Below are 6,000 nucleotides of genomic sequence, written 5' to 3' on the forward strand. Positions count from 1 at the left end.
TAATTATTTTAAAATCATTTTGCAAAAAGTTTCTTAGTGAAACTAATGTGAAAGATATCAAATTAAAGTCACCCAATCCTTTTTTATACGAACTAGTATATTAATAGATATTATCATGCCTATTGATTTACTATTTTATTTGTTAAATGTGTAAAAATAACAAAATTGAATTAGTTGAGATAGCAAGTGGTTTATAGTTTAACTAAAAAATTTTGGGTTCAAATTGTAGAAGTAACATTTTTTTTATATTGTATACAATGAAAGAGTATTTCAGAGAAAAAAAGTTGAATACTAACCTGTTCTGGAGTGAATAACCTGGAGAGAAGTCAGTTTCTAACAAACAATACCAACCTATTGCCCTCAACACTGAGCTATAAGCTAAAAGGACCGAGCTCCTCGTCCAAAAGCGTATCACGTTGTGGGAGAACAAACAAAGAGCGGAGTGTATCTGCAAAAGGTATTCTGATGCTTAAGTTAATATTGTGTATTCGATGTCCTCTTGAGGGTATGATGTCTTACCTTTATAGCAAAATTGGTCATCAACAGTTATATTTTTTGCCGTTATTGTTATTGAAGAGCAATAATGTCGTATAGAAACAGATGGCATATATAGCCGATGATGTTGAAATGATATGTAACGTTCTGGCCGAGTTATGACGCATAAAGTCGAGTTATAGCTTGCGTAACGGCCATATTATATCCCCCAAGTTTCGCCTGTTGTTGATAAAGCAGGTTGAGCTTATTGATGACTAAGTTATAACTCGGTGAATGTGACGGATATGGAGCCCCCAGTTCAACATACTTTATCAATAAAAAGTAAAAGCAACATGTATGTTAAATTAAATGAAAACTGAGTGTAATAAATGACATGTTTTGAAAAAATGTACTTGACCTTTGGAGTTTCCAAGGGAATCTGAGATGTTTGACAGTTGGGGCTTTTTGTTGGAACTGAAGCGGTTTTTGGGTTTGCATGTTTGAATTAATTTTTGGAGTCCAGATAGGTGTCATAGATTTTATTTCTTCTTTTATCAAAACGTGTTGTAAAGGGGATTATGAGCAAAAGAGGTACGCCCTTTCTGTTGTTCTTTCTGTAATTTTGTGTTTGTTTCTTTATTTCCTTTCATCTTTTTCCTTGAAAATAGGAAACGACAAGTTATACAAGGATCAACCTCCAGTAGAAGATGGGTCGTATGAGTGAATTAGTGATGATGTTAAGATACGAGCGTCGTTATTTGTTGATAGTGATAGTGTGGGTGAAATAGGCATACGTAAGGTTGTGAGGAGGGATTTTGGTACTCGAGTCGAGTTGTTGGCATGTTCTAGGTTGGATCGGGTTTTTCACAGGAGGGAAGATTTCGAGTTTTTCTTCATGCATAGTTGTGTACTAGAGGAGTTGCGTGTAAAACTCCTATTTACCGATTTTGAATGCGTCGTTCTTAAACAACTGAACTGTGCACCGTCACAGCTTCATCCGAACGGATGGGCCTTCTTATGGTGTTTTGAAATCCTGCTTGAGATTTTGGAGTTTACACCCTGTTTGGAACTGTTCTTTTCGTTGTTTCAAGCGAAAGGGGTTTGGAAAGGGGGTTGGGTGAATCTGAATAGTACCCTTGGATTTTTTGTATTTAAATTGTATAAGTCTTCTTTCAAAGACTTCAAAGAAATATTTCTGAAGGTGAAAAGTGTGGAGGATTGTTTCCCCTTTTATTTGGATGAAAATCTTGGTGAAAAATTTCCTTTGTTTTGGTCTTCTCAACCTCAGCACAACCTTGGTGCTGAATCTCTAAGTGCAGAAATTGAGTGTGTCATTGAGTTTTTAGTAGAAGCTGTGAAAGAGATGGGTTTGATATCGGTATTCGACTTACTTCCTTGGGAGGATAATAAGCAATCTGTGATTGAATATTTGGGTAAGTTTTTTTTTGAAATTGTGTGTTCGTAAAGGACTGACTTTGATATCTGAAAATTTTGCTGTATATTTTGTAAACAGGGGGGAAGTACCTAGGGGTGTCTGCCTCAACCCTGAGGACTTGTTTCAAAAGAAAGAACTTAGAAAAAGAGGCTTCATCGTGTAATCTTGATAAAGGCGGAGTTGAGGGCGAGGTGAATCAGCCTCGGCAAGACGAAGGAAAGTTATTCTAAAGAAGAGGAAATCTGATGTGGTTGATCTGGATGGCTCTGAAGGTGTTTCTGAGAGAGGGAGAGAGATATCTCTTGAGGAGCTTACAGCGTTTGTGAATAACCAAAAGAGATTACACGACTTTGCTAAGGAAGTGGATGGCTCTTCACTTTGGGGCAAAAAGTTTCCATATATGATCGTTGCTAACGAGGTTGGGCAATCGTCAATGGATAAGGTTTTGGCTGAAAAGGTTGGGGATGTAAGAATCAACCAGTTCATGCAGGTATTTGATTTGTGATTTTCTGTGTATATTTGGCTGCTATTTTTATTATTCTTGTTTGATAATGTTAGGTGGCCGGTTTGCGGCTTGCAAGTTTGGGTCGTAGTCGAGAAATTAGCCACAAGAAGTATCTGGGGCTTTCTGAGGAGTAGACTAAGCTTTGCGAGAAGTTAAAGGCGAAGAAAAATTTGGTTGCCAAGCTCGAGGAAAAATTGGCCGAAAAAGATAAGGAATTGAAGATTGTAAAGGATAAATATGAGAAAGAATCTAAGTTATTGAAGAAAAGGGACGCTGACCTTTTGAATATGCAGGAGCAAATGATAGAGGTTACTGTGAAGATGAAGAACTTGGAGAAAGGAAAGCAATATGACATCCTGGATGCTTTTGTAAAAGGTTTCGGGCGTGTTGTTTTGCAGGCAAAGTTTTTATTGCCAGATCAAGATCTGTCTCAAATGGACCCTGGGAAGATAGTTCGTGATGGAGCTTTAGTTGAGGATGAAGAGGTTGTGGAAGAAGGAGATGATAATTTAGATCGTGATATATGACTCTGTAGTAGTTTTTCTATTTTATCATCCGTGTAGAATGTTTGACATTTTGCCAGGTTTAGTATTGGCTTTTATATGACTGTTGATATGTATTTTGTTTGTTCAGAATTTGAACTTGTTTTGTGATATTGTCCATAAAGAACAATGCATTTGATGTTCTCTATTTCGTTAGTTTGATTGTATGTATGTAGTTGATAGCTGTTGTTTGCTAACAGCAAGAGATCGGTGCTCACAAAGTTTTTACAAGTGGGTTAGTTCGAAATTTGTGTTTGTGATACTTGATTGAATAGGAGTTTGTGACAAGAAATTTTATCGTAGTTTCTGGAGTGGTATACATCAGAGAGGTAATCATCGGCTAAGAAAACTGAAATACACAGTATTATTATATGAACCTTTTGTTGTACAAAGGTGCAGGTAGGTTGGCCTCATTAAAATCTCTCCAAGCAAAACCCTTTTCAGGAAAAATCTTGTGAATAGGAAAAATAGTACCTGTCTGGCCCTGACTTGTTAACTGTAATAGAGTGTTAAAGAAGAAATGTTCCATGTACTAGGTATAGGTGTACCATCAAGTGTTTGCAAATGATAGGCCCCATTCTCGACTATTTCAATAACTCGGAAAGGGCCCTCCCAGTTGGCTACCAATTTTTCATGGCTAGGCGGTCTTCGTGCTTGTTCGGTTCTTCTTAGGACTAGGTCGTTTGGTTGAAAAGACCTGGGGTTGAGCCGTTTGTTGTAACGCCGAGCTATGTGCTGTTACATAGCTCGGTGTTTTACTTCTGCTAATGACCGAGTTTCTTCGATGGTGTTTAGTTCATGTTGCCGAGGTGTTGGTAATGTGCTACGATCGGCAAATTATGCTCGGAGTGATGCTTGGGAGATTTCGACAGGTAACATTGCTTCCGAGCCATACACTAATCGGAAAGGTGTTTCCTTTGTTGTTGAGTGGATGATGGTGTTGTATCCCCATATCACCTCTGGTATTAACTTGGCCCACAGACCTTTGGCATCATCAAGTTTCTTCCTTAAAGCATGCAAGATGACTTTGTTGGTGGCCTCGGCTAAGCCATTTGTCTATGGATGTTCCATAGAAGTAAAATGGTGTCTGATCTTCAGGTCCTGCAAAAAGGTCTTAAATTTTTTTATCGGCAAACTGGCGACCATTATCAGTGATGATGTGACAGGGTATGCCGAATCTACAGATAATGCTTTTTCAAACAAAAGATATCATTTGCTGTGATGTTATTTTTGCAAGGGGATGTGCTTCTATCCATTTCAAAAAAATATTCGATTGCAACTATTAAATATTTTACCTATCCAGCCGCCAAAGGGAAAGGGTCGAGGATATCAAGCCCCCATTGATTGAAGGGCCAACTAACCTCGGAATAATGAAGGACCTCGGCTGGAAGGTGTGTAATTGGACTGCGTTTTTGGCAGTTGTTGCAACTTTTTACTTTTATTTTGCAGTCTTATTATAATGTTTCCCAAAAGAAACCCGCCCAAAGTATTTTTGATAATAGACTTTGTTCTCTGACATGTGTGTCGCAGATGTCTTTGTGTGCCTCGGCGAGTGCAAGCTCAGACTCTGACCTGGAAAGACATTTAAGCAAGGGACGGAAAAAACCTTGTTTGTACAAAGAATTGTTATACATAGTGTAAAAAGATGCTTGGCAGTGAAAGCGCCAAATATTGTTAATATTGTCTGGAATAAGTCTGGTCTGTAGATACTGTATGTAAGGCGTCCTCCAATCTATATCCTGTGTAACACTTAAAACATCGGTTAGATCAATGCTTGGTTGTAAGAGTGTAGATTGATATAAGGTGGAAGTCAGTGTCTGGATGCTAGCGAGCTTTGATAATATATCAGCTCGGCTGTTGTCTTCACGAGGTATATGAATAATTTCAAATTCGGACAAACTGAAAATTAGTTTTTTTGACAATGTCCAAATATTTTGCTAATAGTGGGTTCTTTACTTGAAAAAGATTATTTACCTGCTGGACAAAAAGCAGAGAATCACAATATACCAGTAAATCCGAGATTTTAAAGTCAGTAGTAAGTCTTAAGCCAGAAATTAGGGCTTCATATTCTGTCTGATTGTTGCTTGCCTTAAAAGAAAGATGTAAGGATTATTCTAGAACAAAACCATTGGCATCTTCAAGTAAAACTCCGGCACTACACCCTTGAGGGTTTGACGCTCCATCAACATATAAGATTCACTGTGGAGTGTTCATCACCGTGCTTGGGATGGTGAACTTAGCTACGAAATCTGCAAAGTACTGGGACTTGATTGAGCTTCGACTTTGGTATCGGATGTCGAACTCAGAGAGTTAAACTAACCATTTTACCAATTGCTCTGCTTATTTGGGTTTTTGCAGTATTTGTCTCAAGGGATGATCAGTCTGGACGTGAATGACGTGGCTCTGAAAATAAGGTCGGAGACGACGAGCTGAGAAGACTAAACCCAGGGCGAGCTTTTCGATGTTAGGGTAGCGAAGCTCGGCATTTTGTAAAGACTTGCTGATGAAATAAATCGGCTGTTGCTGCTTGTTTCTTTCTGTAACAAAAACAGAGCTTATTGCCGAGTTAGTGACAAATAAATATAGATAAAGTGCTTCTCCTTGAAGGGGTTTTTGTAAAATAGGAGGTTTTGAGAGAGTGGTTTTTATGTTAGTGAAAGCATCTTCATACTCATCAGTCCAATTAAAGTTCTTTTTCTTTTTTAGTGTTTGGAAAAAGCAGATAGATTTAGATGCTAAACAAGGCAGAAATGTAGATAGTGCAACAAGTCTCCTTGTTAATTGTTGGACTTCTTTGACTGTTTGTGGGCTTGTCATCTCCAGTACAGCTTGGCATTTTTCGAGATTTGCTTCGATTCCTCGGTTTGTTAGCATGAACCCGAGGAATTTTCTCCGAGGTGCATTTCTATAGGTTAAGTCACATGTTGTACTGTCATATTTGATTGAAGATTTCTAACAGCTCGTCCAAGTGATCTTTGCCGAGCTTTATTTTTGCCACCATGTCATCAACATAAACTTCTAGGTTCTTGCCAATTTGATATGCA

Source organism: Arachis hypogaea, chromosome 14, assembly GCF_003086295.3.
Source record: "Arachis hypogaea cultivar Tifrunner chromosome 14, arahy.Tifrunner.gnm2.J5K5, whole genome shotgun sequence".
NCBI lineage: Eukaryota > Viridiplantae > Streptophyta > Magnoliopsida > Fabales > Fabaceae > Arachis > Arachis hypogaea.